The sequence below is a fragment of the Narcine bancroftii genome, chromosome 14 (genome assembly GCF_036971445.1).
Source record: "Narcine bancroftii isolate sNarBan1 chromosome 14, sNarBan1.hap1, whole genome shotgun sequence".
NCBI classification, from domain to species: Eukaryota; Metazoa; Chordata; class Chondrichthyes; order Torpediniformes; family Narcinidae; genus Narcine; species Narcine bancroftii.
Genome location: NC_091482.1, coordinates 48,092,031 through 48,110,168, shown reverse-complemented (window position 1 = coordinate 48,110,168; position 18,138 = coordinate 48,092,031).

The window sequence follows — 18,138 nt, the reverse complement described above, 5'->3', positions numbered from 1 at the left end:
GTGTGTGAGAGAGAGAGAGAGAGAGAGAGAGAAGCGGAGATCACAGGAGCAGCTGCGACTGGAACAGGACAAGTGAGCAAGAAGCCCCAGTTTGGAAAATGGCCTGGTCAAAGCCCTTGTGGTTCATGCAAGAGGAGGGAACTGGCTGTCTAATGTTTCACTTGAAATAAGTGAAACAAAAAGGAACTCTGTGGTGACCTGAAAAAAAGAGGTTATCATCTGGAGAACCATGATGAGGCAAGTTTCGTCAGCAGGTCACTGAGGTGACTGATGGAAGTACATCAGTTGTGGATGTTCTAAAACAACACATCTCTCTAAAAACCAACAAGAACCTTCCTGAGCAGTAACTATTTACCTTTCGACCACCAAAGCCTGGTAAACTTTATACATGTTAAATTCTCTGCACAGTATAAGAATTTCCTGCAACCAGTGAACTTGGAGGAATGAGAAGTAAGATTTGACTGTGAACCAAAGAACTTTTCTGAACTTACACACACATTACATACACGTGCACTTAGAATTAGAAGGGGTTTAAGTTAGGTTAAGTTAGGTTAATAATGATAAGTTAAAGTATAATTCTATTTTCATGTTTAAAGATAATTCAAAGCAATTTTTGTTTAAGTAAGTATTTGTCGTGGTGAATATCTATTGCTGCTAGGTTTTGGGGTCCTCTGGGCTCGTAACAATCTAAATTCCTTACAGACAGCACCGGATTTGAGCACCAGTGGCTGACGCTGTAACTGCTATGCAAACCCTGCTACTCTAATTAGATATATTTAAGATAGAACCAGGTACTAGTTGAAAGATCGAGGAATTAAGGGTTATTGGGAATAGACCAGACCAGAATGGACCAGTCCGATTATTAACCAATGACAGGAATCTGTTACAGAATATGTAGCTTTAGGTACAGCGGGGTAGAGGGAGGAGCTTCCAATGGTCTGGGCTGGTCCCTGAGGAAAACATTTGTTCTAAGAATCTTAATAGCCAAATTATAATTTACCACTTTGAAGATGAATGGAGAGTTCACACAAATTTCTATCTTCAGATCAGTGAACACAGCTTAAAGGACGGATGAGTTTTTTGTTTCATTTGTTGAAAAACAGTTCAGCATCAATAACAACATGCCACATCCAGAATGAAACAGCTGGACTGTGAAGGGTGATATCCACAGAAATGTTATGTTACTAAAATACCGTGAGAAATGAATTGTTAAGCAGATGAAGAAGTTAATGACAGGCAATAAAGTGGCTCGAATCTACACAACATGACTTCCATCAGGAGATGAAAAATCTGTTTACTCTCTAATAGAAAAGTGAAATTAAAATATACTGTTCTATTTGCCCCCCAACCCCCCTCCCCCATACCTCTGTACATGGTTACCGTAGCAGTTAGTGCATCGCTGTTACAGCATAAGGGGTTCGAATCCCACGCTGTCTGTAAGGAGTTTGTACGTTCTCTCCGTGTCTGCGTGGGCTTTCCCCGTGGGCTCCAGTTTCTTCCCACTGATCAAAATGTACCAGGAGTTGTAGGTTAATTGGGTGTAATTGGGCAGCATGGACTCATGAGTTGAAAGGGCCTTTTAATGTCCAATTATTTTTTAATTAAAAATTTTAAAACATTAATGAATTTATGTCCTTTGTCAATCTCATGTGGCAAAACATCTAAAAGTGCATCAGAAAATATCTGATGTGAGGGGAGATTGAACACTACAGCACAGAAATAGGCCCTTCAGCCCATCTAGTCTGTGTTAAAGTTTTATTCTGCTCAGTCACATTGGCCTGAATCCGGACCATAGGCCTCCATACTATGAAGGAGCATGTGAGAGAGGGTGAGGGAGAGGTGGGAACATTCTGAGAAGCTGAACCCAAGTTGTCAGGAAAGGAACAAACAAGGTCAGAATTGGAAGAGCACAGATGGTGCAGTGAATTTCTACAGCTCTGTCCTGTTGCAGAGACAAGGAGCAGAAAGACAATTGGCAGATATGAATATAAAAATGAAAATTTTAGTGCACTCCATTGCACTATCCATTCCATTCTCTCTGTGCCAATGCCAACCTCACTATTAAATCCACAGACATCGGTGGTACTGTTGTGGTCTAGCACACCGAGCTCTACCTTGCCGAGGCCAGTTGACAGCTCTCAGACATACCACTTACTTACCCCTTGAACAGGACCCCAGCAATAAAAATCAGACTACCATCTCCCACACCATCTCTGACCTCATCAGTTCTAGTCATCTCCCTCAATTACCTCTCCTTTGGCTGATCACACCTTATCCAAATCAAAGGTGGAGCCATGGACACCTATAAAGGTCCTAGCCATTCCTGTCTTTTCATTGGATATGTGAAGCATCCAAGGTGCAAGCCTACACAGACAAGGCTCTTCAAATCTTCATCGACAACAGCATTGGTGATCACGTTCACAAGTTAAAGGAGCAGAAGTAGGCCACTAGGCCCATCGAGTCTGTTCCGCGACTCTACACTAAGCTGAATTATGCTCACACCTAGTTCCAATTACCAGCCTTTTCCCCATATCCCTTGATACCCTTACTAACGAGATAATTATCAATTTCCTGTTTAAATACTCCCAGTGATCTGGTCTCCACTGCTTTGTGCGGCAGTGCGACAGAGTATTTAGAGGTGGTTTGGGAGGAATTGTAAGAGCAGCTTGCACACACACATTTTAAAACACAGAATATTTGCAGGACTTCTGCAGAATGCTTTTTGCAGGAGGCAACAAAGTATCGACAACAGCTTGCCTGGGAGAGCAGGCAGAGGGGAAAAGTTTTGCTCTCAGAGAAGGAGGGTGTGAAACAGAGAGAGGAGTCACAGAAATTATTGTCAAAGGGACAAAGCTGGCAAACTTTGGAAGACTGTCTGGTCAAAGGAGAAGACTGACGGTGTGAAAGATGACCTGAAAGAAAAGGGACCATCTGGAGAACCCTAAAGGGGGCAAGTTTCGTCAGCAAGACTGATTGAAAAGGGATCAGTTGCGGATGTCCTGGAAAAGGAATCTCTCTCTGAAAACCAGCAAGAACCCTCCTGAGTGGTAATCATTTGCCTGTTAAGCCCTAAAGACTGGTGAACTTTGTTAATGCAAATTCTGTGCACAGTACAAGAATTGCCTGCAACTAGTGAGATTGGACTGTGAATCAAAGAACTTTTCTAAAATATACATAACACACCTGCGCTTAGTATTAGAGGGGGAATTAAGTAGTTAGGTAGGTTAAATAATAAGTTAAAGTTCAATTCTGTTTTCTTGTTCAAATATAATTAAAAACTACTTTTATTTAAGTAACCCTGTGTTGTGGTGCATATCTACTACTGCTGGTTTTTGGGGTCCTCTGGACTCCGTAACAGGCAGTGAGTTCCACAGATCCACGACACTCTGACCAAGAAGTTCTTCCTCCTCTGTTTTAATTAGAAACTTCTAATTTAAGACTATGACCCCCCTTGTCCTCAATTCACTAATCAAGGGAAACATCCGCATTCACTCTGCCAAAACCTTTTAATATTCGAAATGTCTCTATGAGAGCCCCCTCATTCTTCTATACTCCAACGAATACAACCCAAGAGCTGCCAAATGCTCCCCATACACCAGCCCCTGCATTCCAGGAATCATCCTAGTAAATCTCCTCTGCACCCTCTCCAACAACATCACATCTTTTCTCATTGTGCAGAGTAATCTTAAAGCTAATGCCCAGGTGGGATTGGTAGTGAAGAAGGCGGATGCTGTGCTAGCATTCATTTCAAGAGGAATAGTGTATAAGAGTAGAGAAGTGTTAATGAATGCTAGCGTAGCATTCGCCTTCTCACTACCAATCCCACCTGGACAATAACTTTTAGATTACTCTTCACCAAGATGCCCAGGTCTCTTTGCACCTCCGAGGACTGAATTTTCTCTCCATCCAGAAAGTTCTCTGCCTGTTTATTTCCATGGCCAAAATGTAGAACCGAACACTTCTCAACATTGTACTTCATCTGCCATATTTTTGCCCAGTCTCCGAATCTCTCTTTATCCTTCTGCAATTTTACGGTTTCTTCAACAGTTCCTGCTCCGCCACCTATCTTTTTTTTTAAATTTTTTATTTTTCACACCATAAATCACATTAGCCATGATACACACTTTTTCTTTTTCACACATATACAGTGACTTTTTCTTCCCCCCCCTCCCTCCTCCCAAGCCACCCCCCCACCCCCCCCATCCATTTTAGGTATACAATCTAGGTTACATTAAACCAGTCAGACAATGTTGTCATTCAACAAAAATACACCAGAAATTCTACTGAGTCCATTCTTTTCTTTCCTTCTCCTTCCATCAACTTAGGTAATGATTGTCCCCGGTAGGTTTTCGCTATTGTATTTAATGTAAGGCTCCCATATTTGTTCGAATATTTCAATATTATTTCTTAAACTATATGTAATTTTTTCTAATGGAATACATTTATTAATTTCTATATACCATTGTTGTATTTTCAGATTATCTTCCAATTTCCAGGTTGACATAATACATTTTTTTGCTACGGCTAGAGCTATCTTAACAAATCTTTTTTGTGCATCCTCCAAATCAATTCCAAATTCTTTGTTTTTTATGTTACTTAGGAGAAAGATCTCTGGATTCTTTGGTATATTGTTTTCTGTTATTTTATTTAATATCTGATTGAGATCTTCCCAAAATTCTCCACCACCTATCTTAGTGTCATCTGCAAATTTGGCCACAAAACCATTCATTCTACAATCGAAATCATTAATATAAATTGTAAACAACAGCGGCCCTAAGACCAGCCCTTGCAGAACACCGCTTGTTATAGGCAGCCAACCTGAATGGAATCCCTTAATTTCAACACTTTGCTTTCTGCCTTTCAGTCAATTTTCTATCCAGTCTAATAGCGTCCCTGTAATTCTATGGACCTTCATCTTATTTATCAGCCTAACATGTGGCACCTTATCAAAAGCCTTTTGAAAATCCAAATATACAACATCCACAGCCTCCGCTTTGTCGATCCTACCTGAGATTTCTTCAAAAAACTCTAAAAGGTTAATCAGGCAGGATCTACCCTTAAAAAAAAAACAGGCATTTCATAACTTCATCCTTGAGAATTGACTCTAATATCCTCCCAACCACTGACTTCAGACTTATAGGTCTATAGTTTCCTTTTTTCTGTTTCCCACCTTTCTTGTACAACAGAATCACATTCCCAACCTTTCAATCCCCTGGAACTATGCCAGAGACTATTGAGTTCTGATCTACAAATTATCTATCTTTAATCCATTCAATTCACCTAGCACAATTTCTCTAGTAACCTTAACTGTATCCAGCTCTACTCCCTGAAACCTCTGTCTTTCAGTGATATTAATAATGTCTTCAGTGAATACAGATGTAAAATATTGATTTAATTCTTCTGCCATTTCTTTGTAACCCATTATATTTTCCCCAGCATTGTGTTCTATCGGTCTTATGTCAACACGTGTCTCGCTTTCATTCTTTATATATTTTTTAAAAACTCTTAGTATCTTTTTCTATATTGTGTGCCAATCTCCTTTCATACTCATCTCTTCTTTCCTTAGGACTTTCCTTATTTCTTTCTGTAAGTTTTTAAAGGATTTCCAGTCCTCTGATTCCCCACTAGTTTGGGCTTCCTTGCCTGCCCTCTCCTTCGCTTTTATCTTGGCTTTCACTTCTTTTGTTTGCCACATTGGTACCATCTTTCCTTTGACTCATTTCCTTTTCCTTGTGATATATCTATCCTGCATGCTTTTTATTATTTGCAAGAAATCTTCCAATCCTGCTCTGTTCCTCTGACTAGTTTGCTTTCCCAGTCGACCTGAGCCAGTTCTTTCCTCATACCATCATAATTTCCTTTATTTTACTGAAAAATTGATACATCTGATAACATTTTTTCCTTTTAAAATTTGAAATTGAATTCGACCATGTTGTAGTCGCTGCTTCCGAGAGGTTCGAAGACTTTTAACTCCCTAACGACCTCAGGTTCATTGCACATGACCCAATTGAGAACTGCAGATCCCCTGGTAGCTTCAAAAAATCCATCTCTTAGGATTTCTACAAACTCACAGTAAATTCCTGTTTTTCCCAATCCCCTGCCATGTTAAAATCTCCCACAATTAATTTGATAGTATCTTTGTGACATGCCCTTGGTATTTCTGTCTGTATCTCATACTCTACTTCCCGGCTGGTGTTTGGGGGCCTGTATATGACTGCTAATATAATCTTTTTGCCCTTGGCATTTATTAATTCAACCCAAACTGATTCTACTGCTTTCGACCTTATGTCCCTTCTTTCTAATGATTTAATGTCATTACTGATCATCAGAGCCCACCCCCCCCTCCACCTCTACCCTCCTGTCTATCTTTCCTATAGACTGTGTATCCTTGGATATTGATCTCCCGATCGCACGTCTCATTGAGCCACATTTCAGTAGTAGCCACAGTGTCATAGCTTTTTAGTTGAATCTGAGCGACCAGGTCATCTACTTTGTTTCTGATGCTATGTGCATTTAAGTAAAGTTCCCGTAAGCCTGTTATCGATGTCGTTTGTGCTGTATTCCTGTTGAACATCTCTTTCTCCCGTCTGCTCACCTGCCTTTCCTTTATGTCATTATTGACCACCTCTTTACTATTCATTCCTTCCTCTGATATAACTCCCTGGCTCGCTCCTATCCTATTCTTTTTGCTCTCATAAATTCTCTCCCCCTACAAAGCTAATTTAAACCCTCTCCAACAGCTCTAGCAAACCCTCCTGCCAGGATACTGGTTCCCTTCCAGTTTAGGTGCAGCCCATCCCTTTTATAGAGGTCTGACCTCCCCCAGACACAATCCCAATTATCTAGAAATCTAAAGCCCTGCCCCCTACACTACACACCTTTTTTTAGCCATGCATTCATCTGCCAAAATCCCCTATAACCAATACTCTCCTCTTCTCAGCCTGTCCCTTCTGAGCCAAGGAGTCAATCTTTGTGCCAGATACTTGACCGCTTCGACTCGTCCCTGGTAGATTGTCCTCACCAGCAGTATCCAAAACAGCAAGCTTATTGGCGGTGGGAATGCCCACAGGGGTACTCTGCATTACTAGTCCCTTCCTTTTACCTCCCCCTGACAGTCACCCATGTCTCTGCATCCTGCCTATTTGGGAAGACTACCTCTCTCTGATTCCTCTGTTTGACTGCCTCAGCTTCCTGAATAACCCTCAGTTCATCCAGTTGATTCGGGTGAGGGGTCAGAGCAGTCGGAGTCGTTGAGTGGAAGAGGGGCGTGGAGTGACTGACGGCAAGGTATGTGCGTAAATACCAGTTAATTGGTTAAGAGTCAATAAAAGGGAGTTAATTGGCCAATGAGAGTTAATTAGTAGAGGGCCAATAAAAGGAGGGTTGGGTCAAGGAGTAGCCCAGTGAGTGATGTAAGGTAAAACATCATGAGATGGGAATGTGTAAGGAGTTACCCTGGGCAGGGCTGTAACAAGATGTGAATGCATCCTTGTACTTACAAGATAAGAGAGACATTGATGGATTGAGAGGCAGGAAGCTAGCAGGGAAAGGATAGCAACAGTTTTAGTCATTGGACAAGTAATGATATGATGATGTACTAAGCACGTATCCAAGGGTATAAAAAATCACCATTTTGCTGATAACGGCAGAATGCATTCTCCGACTAACATTGTTAGTCGCAAGTGTTACAATCCGGTAATAAAGAACAAAGAACCCTGATTTCGACTCAGTCTGGTGTTTGTCTCACTCATTCATGAACAAAGCAGACCTAACAATTTGGTGACCCCGACGTGATGGGTGAGTGAACACTGGACGACGGTTTCTGTTTTTTCTGACAATCATCTCAGCCGGCTGATAAAAAGGTCCAGAGAAGCCTGTTTTAACAAAATTCTCTTTTTTTTTAAAATCTTTATGATTGTCAGTAAGAACTGGAGATCGGACAAATTAGACGACCACAATTGAAGGTCGCATGCCAGGATTGTAACACGTAAGTGATTACAGACAAGATAAAAGTCCTTAAGGTGTTTGAATGACATTTATTAAGTGCTTCGCAAGAAACTACTAGAGTTTAAAAGTCTTTATTGTGTCGTTGCAAAGTCCAATAGAGTGAGAAGGTGGTCTATAAACAATTGAGGACCTAAGTTTTCTGCCCTAAACTGGTTATTAAGAGGAGAAATCTCCCACGTGAAGGTTGGGCTTTGAAAGAAAACAAAGGTTCAGGCTTATTGGCCTCAATTGTATCTGAGAGACTGACTTATAAATGTCCGGTAGGTATGATAATGTCTGTACACTTGAGAAGTTAAGAATTTATTTCCCCAATTCGCCGTGGTGGAATACCACAGCAGACACTAGAGACCTTGAGACAACAAAAAAAGTACTCAGGGACGCCTGCCTGGTGAACAAGAACGACGACAGAAGGCTGCGACAGCTGTGTCCGGATCAGGTAGGAGATATTAATGAAAAAGTTGATAAACTCCTAAGAGACACCCGGTTTATTCGAAATACTTTTGATAAGTTAAATGAGGGTATTCCCAACATCACCAAGGAGATAAAGTTACGTAAATTCATAGATTGGTACAGGGAAACAGGACAAAAGTATAGCCCAAATATTTGGTTTTCTAGTTGTAATTTAACTTTCAGACCCCTTTGGGAAAACAGAGAGTGGAAAACGAGCAATCAGAGTATACAGGACAGTCTGAAGTCAATTGGAGGACAAGACTTAGAGACTGTTCCTTTAAAAGATATTAGTCATCCAGCTTGCAAGGAGACATTTTTAAAAGCAATTTTCGTTGACATAGATCCCCTAAACGGACAAGAACCTAAATTAAAACAGGCATTAGAAAGCGGACCCGCAGCTATGGCTGTACAGTTGCCTGCTAAGACTTTTGACCAAGTTATTAAGGAAATTAATCAGGAATTAGAGGAGCGAAATACCAGTAATGCGGCATTGGAAAAACAAAAAATGCTCCGAAAATGTGTAGACCGCTGGAGGAAGAGGGGTTGGTTACCCGGGGGCACTGAGATGTTCCTGACAGGTGAGGGAAACAAAATTCTAAAGCGTAGTGTCTTAGATAAGCTGGAAGAAACAAAACACAGAAGGGAAAGGAAAAGTGCCTGTTTCCAGTTTCCAGCCACGAAGTGTCCGGGTTTGCTCTCTCCCTCCCTCCTTTCACCCTCCCCCCTCTCTCTTCTCTCCCCCTCTCTCTCTTCTCCCCCCCCCCTCCTCTCTCACCCACTCCCCCTCCCAATCCCAATCTGTGGCGGTGCTGCCCTGAAATCCCCAGGTTGGGCAGGGCAGAGAAATACAATTTGGTTTTAATTTTGTGCCCACAATTCCAGCTCCGCATCAAATGGGATCCTGTTTTATCCTCTCTCCCTCCCTCTTTCCCATTGCACCATTGCGGGATCAGGGCAGACATTGTGGGCTGACGTGTAGCTCACTCGAGGTGGGAGGGAAGGAAGGAGTGATAGTTCCCAGTGGTGGGAGACCCAATCTGATCCAGACCAGTGATCACAGGATGAGAACCTTTTAAAACCTTTGAAACGAAAGTGTTAATCTGAAGACGTTTCTCCCAGTGGGGCCAGTGCAAGGCATTTTCTCTCTCTATCTCTTGTGCTCTGTGTATCTGCCTCTCTATCTCTTTCTCTCGCTATGCTCTCTCTCTCTCTCTCTCTCTCTCATAGTCTCTGGATGTATGTGATGTCATGTATGTACTCTGACAATAAATCATTTATAAGTGAGTCTTATACAATTATACAAACGGGACACAGAAAACAAAATCTTTAATCGCGAGTCAGCAAAAAAGAGGGTGAGAGACAAGGAGATTCAGTACCGCGATGTCCTAGCTCTATTTGAAGAATTTGGTCTCCCTGGTAACCCACCTGTTACTGCCCCTGTAGAAATAGCTTGTAGACCCCCGCCCTATACATATGTGGAGTCAAAAGGTGCCCCTGGCACCCCAGATGGGATCCTGGAGTCACGTCCCTTATATCCAGATATTGAGACACTGGGGTGTGACAAGAACCTCGGGAATAGGGACACATCAGACGAGGTACAGGCCCCTTTAATAAAAATAGAAGGGGGAGTAATAGATGTAGAGACCCCTCTGGAGTCCAAGAAAATAGAAAAGGAGTTAGAGATACAGAAATGGAACATGAAAAAGGTTCAGGATAACATTAAAAACTTAAACAGAGATATTAATGTGCTGGGGCAGATCAGTGAGGATCAAAAAGAATTAATGGTAGGTGTATTGAAGGAAGTGGAAAAGATAACTACAACACTGTCAGGAGAAATTAAAGCTGAAGGAATGGTAATAGGAGTAAAGGACGAAAAGTGTAGTACAGATGAGGAAACGAGATACGATCCACCATGGGAGGAAAGTAAAAGGAAAAGACTCGGGAGGGAGAAAAATAGACATGCCTACCTGGACATAGTTAGGACAAAAGAGAAAGATGTGAAACAACTAAACTATGGCCGAAAAGATTATCTTAGAGATGAACGTGACCAATATACCTTTGACCCTGAGACATTGGAAGCTGATAGGGACAGTGACAGTGACGAAGAAGAGTCAGAACAAGGTGGGATAAATAAATGCATGCCAAGAGTAAAGAAGGAGCAGAAATCCCCAAAAATTGAGATATCAATGCCCATTACTGATCACGGGACGGGGAACTCAAAAATATGTACCCTGGTCACGAATGGACTTAGAGAGTTTAATGAAAAAACTACCTCCGTTGAGTAATGGGGCTAGTCCATGGATTTCTTGTTTTGAGCGAGAAACCTGCCAAGAACAATTAGCACTCGCAGATGTCAGAACTATCATGATAAAATTAAAGGCAGAAGGGGCCCTGAAGCAAATAGAGAGAATTGTAAGAAGCAGTAAATTGGGGGATGAAATAGAATTTAACCCACTTCGGAATAAATTTTGGGAAGCACTTAGAGAAACATTTCCTACACCCTATAGTTTTGATGCCTTGGTAACCCTTCAACTAAAGGAAGGAGAGACTGCACACGAGTATTTCACTCGAGCATGGGACTTATGGGAAACAGGGACTGGAGAAAGACCTGACCACAGCCCCTTAGGAAGGGCTCACTTTCGTAATGGGATAATAAACGGACTACCTGCTACGGTTCAAGCAAAATTAAGGGACATTGTGGGAGTAGAGACAATGTCAGAGGATTTGTGGAAAAGACACCTGACACATGCAATCAAACGACATCGTCAATCAGAGCATGCTAGGTCAGAAAGTGCGTCCCAGAAGGAGGTGGACAAGACAACCGATAAATTGGTGAGAGCCATAGAACATATAGGGGTTAAATTAGCGGCCCAACAGATAGTCCCACAGGTCATGGGGCCAGTGATAAATCCGGGACCCCAAGTAAGAAATGGTTGGGAAAGACAGCTAGGTACAATGTATAGAGGGGAACATGCAGTATGCTGGTACTGCCAAAATCCTGGACACTACCAGCGGAACTGTCCGGAGGCTGGGAGAGCAAGGGGTAGGGGTGGACACATTGATGGGCCCCAGAGAATCGGGGGGTGGCAGAGTGATCAACAAGTCCAGGCACCTCAGTGTAATGACTATATTGAGGAAGGTGCTGAATTTGATTATTGAAGGTGCCCTGGAGAATCAAAAATCACGCCTCCCTGGGAGCCACCAAAAATTTGGGGGACAGTAAATGGAGAAAAAATTGAATTTATGGTTGACACAGGGGCAGCAGTTACGACAGTGATTAAAAAACCCCCAGGGAGCACATTTTCGGGCAAAACATTATCTACAATAGGATTATCCGGGATAAGGGAAACACAGCCCTATACAGATAACATCGACATGACATTTGGACGACAAAGGGTTAAAACGCCTGTCCTGGTTGTGCCAAGTTGCCCCATTAATTTATTAGCAAGGGACATTCTTACCAAACTAGGAATAACCATACAATGTTCTGAGAAGGGCCTTCGGTTAACATACCCAGGGGATACAATAAGAAGGGGAGGACAGTTTATAGTAATGACCCCATCTAACGCTTCAGAAGACTCTGTGGAGGTTAGTATTTTCTGGAGTCGGCTACTGTATGATGAACCAGGCCCAGGGCTGATTAAACAGTTTTTTGAGTGGAGGGCCAGTATTCCTCGGTATGGGGATTACCATTATCCACTAGATCCTATGCATGTTACATTAAACTACACCATCCACCCGGACCAGGAATATGAGGAGAGGTGGGACTCTCTAAAAGAAGGGAAGACAGAAACGATACATTGTCCATTTATCTTTGTAGGTAAGGAGGGAATAGCTGCTATGGTTGTCATGACAGAAGAACAAATGGAGTGGTTCTGCTTAGGAGTAGAAAGTGTGCCTCATGTGACCTTGGGTATTGCCAAAGATCATCACGCTCGACAGCTGGGTCCGATGGTAAAGGAAGCGATAGGGTGTGAATACAGGCAGACAGAAATCCCGGGATATTCCACCTCGGAGGGAGGAAAATTTGTCAGACTGAATATTGAAGCATGGGACCAGGTAGTGAATGAGAAAGTAGAAAGAGACCGAGCCATAGAAGGAGAAAATATTGATCACAGAGACTCAGACAAATATCTTTCTAATCTGAGTCCACATATATGGACAACGGGGCCCTATGATGTGGGAGTAATAAAAGGAGAGGTATTTCTAGAATTGGCCAACCCCGGGCAGAAACCAATATGGAGAAAACAATACCGCTTGTCGCCCAGTCAGGAGGAGGGTATTAAAGGAACGATAGAAGGGTTAATGGAGTCAGGGGTTTTAAGAGCGGCACCTGACAGTATGTGGAACACGCCCATCATGCCTGTTCCCAAACCGGGTAGAAAAGACTGGAGGATGGTACACGACCTCCGGGAGATTAACTTGGCTACCAAGACCATCGGGTGACCAGTCCCAGACCCATATGTAGCACTTAGGGCTCTGAGTCCGGAGCACGAATACTATACTGTCATTGATCTGGCAAACGCATTCTTCTGCTTGAAATTAGCTGAGGAATGCCAAGACTGGTTCACTTTCACTTACCAAGCACATCGGTACACATACACTAGATTACCTCAGGGTTATAAGGACAGTCCAGGACTGTTCAATCAGGCCCTTAGCGAAATCCTAATGAAATTAAAGCTCCCGGAAGATGTTACACTGATTCAGTATGTAGACGACCTAATATTAGCAGGGAAAACGCCACGAGTGCCTGACAGGGACAGCAGTTTTACTCAAGGGGTTAGGCGAGGCTGGATTTAAAGTAAAAAGGTCGAAATGTCAGGTCGGAAGGAGGGTGGTAACTTTCCTAGAAAGACTCGTGGGTAAAAACGGTACGGCCATGTCTGAGGCACATAGAGAAATGATACTAGGGTATCGAAAACCTACTACAGTACAAGACATGCGAGGGAGGCACAGGGAGAGAACATGGTGTCGGAGACCTCTTCTATCTAATGATTGGAGTGTCTATTAATGGAAAAGATCCTTGGGGAGTGGTGAGATTCGACTTACAAACATACACAAAGGACATAATTAAACCCACTTCGAAAGAGGGGGAAGTGAGAAAATTCGACAGTACGAAGATGTCCAGGGGAGAGAAGATAGCAATTGAGACAGGTATTGATGAGTCAAACTCCTGGATAGATCAGATGGGTAAATATGCGGACCAAGCAGGGTATGGGAACTGCTGGGTCTGTGCCCGAGGAAGGCCATTATTAAGGATGAGCAGATCAATTTTTGAGGAGACAGATGCTATGGACTGCGCCTTGAACCTAATGTCAGAATCCAACCCACTGAATAGGTGTCTGATATGGGAACAGACGTTTCCCATAGCTCCGGCTAATGTAGCTCCCCCTGTCTTTAGATCCACAGGCATAACTAATGTTACTTGTTTTGCCAACAACAACACAGCAGCGCACGTTTTCCATGTGGGTTGGCTGCCCAGCGACTAGTGCAGGACTCATGTTGATCTCTCACATAGCAGTAGTGCAACCCGCTTGACCCAGGCTAGGGCGGATATTTGGTGGTTTTGTGGAGGAAGAGTGCTGTACAACTGGCTCCCCGCTAACTGGGATGGTCGGTGTGCTCTAGTAACCCTTAATGCGCCAGTGCTGATTGTCAAAAGGCAGGAGGGAGACGAGGATTCCCTAGAATTGCGCCACACAGAGAGTTGGCTGTGGAGAAAAAGGAGGAGTGTTGGACTCTTGGGGCCGGGAGGAAGGAACCCTGATGGGGTATGGATTGATGCCATTGGCCAAGCCCGGAATATTCCGGACGAATTTAAATTAGCCGATGAGATTGCAGCTGGGTTTGAAAGTTTTCCTGTTTTTAGTGCAATTTTTCCCATCACTGTAAATAAGAATGTTAATAGGATCAACCTTATTCACTATAATGTCCAGCGCCTTGCAAATTTGACCAGGGACGTTGTTGAGGCAATACATCAACAACTGTCAGAAACTTCCCTTATGACACTTCAGAATAGGATAGCGATTGATATGGTCCTGGCAGAGAAAGGTGGAGTGTGTGCTATGTTTGGAGATCTATGCTGCACTTCTATCTCTAATAACACAGGGCCAGATGGATCACTCACTAAGGGGTTAACGAAACTTAGGGCATTGGCGAAAGAATTAAAAGCCCAGTCTGGAGTCTCCAATCCTGTTTTATCCTGGTTACAGGGAGTGTTTGGGAGATGGAGCACTTTGTTAGGACAACTTTTGCTGGGTTTGTTCATTTCTGTATCAATTTTTATCACTTGTGGCTGTTGTTGTATTCCATGCATTCGAACGCTGGTCACGAGGACCATAGAGAGAGCCTTTGCTGACCGTGATGAACTGCCTCCGAAATATCAAGCTGTGCAGGCTGTGGAGCAAGACTATCTCACATTACAGGAGGCGGAGAAAGTTGCTGAGATCGATCTGGAGTCTGAAGGGGAATGTGATGGGAAGGAAGGATTGTGAATTAGATTGTTACACATATAATTTTAACCTTGCTTGTAACCTAAATATTATAACCTTGATTGTAGAACAAATATTATAACATTGATTGTAACACAAACATTATTAATCAGATTGTAGACCATATGTTAACTTGGGAATTTACTAATGTACGGGGGGTTAGCTAGTTTTTTGCTTGGGGGCAAATGGGATGAAACTTGTAAACGGGCAATGGGATCGGGGTGACGGATGGGGGGTGTACGCAAAGGAGGGTTGGGGGAGCCCTCGCCCACCAGCCGAACTACCCTGTGAACAGAACCCGTATAGAGCTTGGCAATAATAGGCGAACTAATGTAACGCGGTGGTAGCATAGTCAGGGCGAGATTGTCCTCTAAAGAGGACAAAGGAGGGATTGTAAGGTAAAACATCATGAGATGGGAATGTGTAAGGAGTTACCCTGGGCAGGGCTGTAACAAGATGTGAATGCATCCTTGTACTTACAAGATAAGAGAGACATTGATGGATTGAGAGGCAGGAAGCTAGCAGGGAAAGGATAGCAACAGTTTTAGTCATTGGACAAGTAATGATATGATGATGTTCTAAGCACGTATCCAAGGGTATAAAAAATCACCATTTTGCTGATAACGGCAGAATGCATTCTCCGACTAACATTGTTAGTCGCAAGTGTTACAATCCGGTAATAAAGAACAAAGAACCCTGATTTCGACTCAGTCTGGTGTTTGTCTCACTCATTCATGAACAAAGCAGACCTAACAGTGAGTGGCACAGTGAAGGAGTGGGGCTTTGAGGCTTCGGCGAGCAGAGGCTGAGGAGAGCAACTGCTGCCACCAAGGTAAGGAGAAGGTAAGTCTAGTCAAGGGTATTATTCTACAAGCTAATGGAGTCAGCTCGGGCTGTGGATTGTTCCAGCTGTGGGATGTGGGAGATCTGGGACAGAAGACTCGTCCCAGACAACCACACCTGCAGGAAGTGCATTCATCTCCAGCTCCTTACTGACTGAGTGATGACGAAGAGTTGATGAGCTCATCAACTTCATCAATGTTATCGCCAACTTCCACTCTGACCTCAAATTCACATCCATCTCCAGTAATTCTCTCCCCCTTTCTCGATCTCTCTGTCTCCTTTTTTGGGTGGAAAAACTATCTACAGACATCTTCCATAAACCCAATAGTTACCTTGACTACAACTCTTCCCGCCCTATTTCCTGTAGGGATTCTATTTCTTTCTCTGCATTCCTCCATCTCCACTGCTCCCAAGGATTTCCATGCCAGGATATCTGAGATGCCCTCCTTCTTCAGAAAACATGGCTTCCCCTTGACTGTCATTAACTCAGCCCTCACCCATATCTCCTCGATTTCCACACATCTGCTCTGCCTCCTTCCCCCATAGATGTAACGAGGACAGGGCTCTTTGAGTTCTTGAGTTTCTCAATAACTTTTGTGTATTACTTCTAAGTTCCAGAACAGCTTCTTCCCAAATAGCTATCAGACTCTTGAACTCTCCTTTGTAAATAATCATTTACTATTGGAAGCAACTTTTTTTTGCCCAAGGAATACTGCGGATTTTTAGATTCTATCTTGTGTATCTACTTTCATTTTTACATTTAGTTGTACAGCACTGTAACAGGCCCTTCCAGCCCACAAGCCCATGCCACCCAAATAACACTCAACCCCCAAACATCTCTTTCAATAGATTTTTATATAATACATACAGAAAAAGAGATTGATACAATTGTAACAAGATAAGAAAACTCACGATAACAGAAAAAAAATTACATTGTGCAACACTATTAATTCAAAGATAAAGTAGAAAAGAAAAAAAAACAATTTTATAATCCAAACCTTTTCAAAGTTGCGTGGCTAATATAAAGAGAGAGGACACTGTTAGTAGAAGAAAAAAGAAACATAAATCCACGAAAATCTCAGATTACTTAAAGATTATGAAAGTAATTCAAAAAGAAGCCCCAAATGTTTGAAAATTTTAAATTTAAAACACTTGTTGAACATCTAATTTTCTCCAAAGTTAAATATGACATCAAATCATGTAATCATTGGTGGTGAGTGGGCGGGACAGCACCTTTCCATTTGATCAAAATAACACGTCTTGCAATAAAAGAGGCGAAGGCTAATATATGATGTTGGGATGAGGACAATTTCACTACCTTCTGTTCAACCATCCCAAACAAGGCCGTTAAAGGATCTGGTGTGAGGCTTACATTCATAATTATTCATAAAGTACGGACGACCTATTCCCAATATTAGACAAGAGTTGAACAAGACCAGAACATATGAATTAGTGGACCATCCTCATTCCTGCATCTGTCACAATAAGTGTTAATATTAGCATAAATACGAGCTAATTCAACTTTTTACATACAAACTCTATGCACATAATGTAGTAATGAGTGATGGGCACATAGTGATGATGTGTTAACCAATTTAAAAATAGAGTTCTAAGAATCTTCAGGAATTGAAATGTAGAGATTGTATATCTTGAAGGGTGGGAGGAAACCAGACCACCTGGAGAAAGCCCATGCAGACACAGGGAGAATGTACAAACACCTCACAGACAGCACCAGATTCGAACCTGGGTCACTGGCGCTCTAACAGCATTGTAACCACTACTAAAATTTCAAAAAATTTAAAATTAAAAAAATGTTCCTGTCTGCACAGGATTTGCTAATGTAGTGTTGATATTTCTGGAGTAGTTCAGTAGTTAGCAAGCTCCATAATTCACATTTAAATTAAAGAATTTTGACAATGATCTGCAAAAGGTCAGCATAATTTATAACCCTTCTAACTGCAATGCTCCCCATAATTCTGACTGGGTAGTCACTTCCTGCATATTTTGAAATGTCACATTGACAAGTATGTGTGAGCTCATTACTATGCATGAATCCAAATCATTCCTTTTCCTTGCCTGGCCAGTTGTCTGCATTGATAAGAATGTCATGGCAACCATTTGAACTTAGTTTGGGGGCAATTACAATCGATGGACAGCATTAAAACTGCCAGTGATTGAACAAATGAACATGAGAAAGTCCTAGGCTCGCGGGCCGTAAAGGCCTGTTATCGTGCTGTATGTCTAAATTTAAGTGGAGGGGGCTTGATAAAGATTAAATAGAAAAGTTGGGGTTGAGGGTGAGGAGGAAAGGATTAGACTGAAGGAGAATTCAGAGGGACATGGTCAG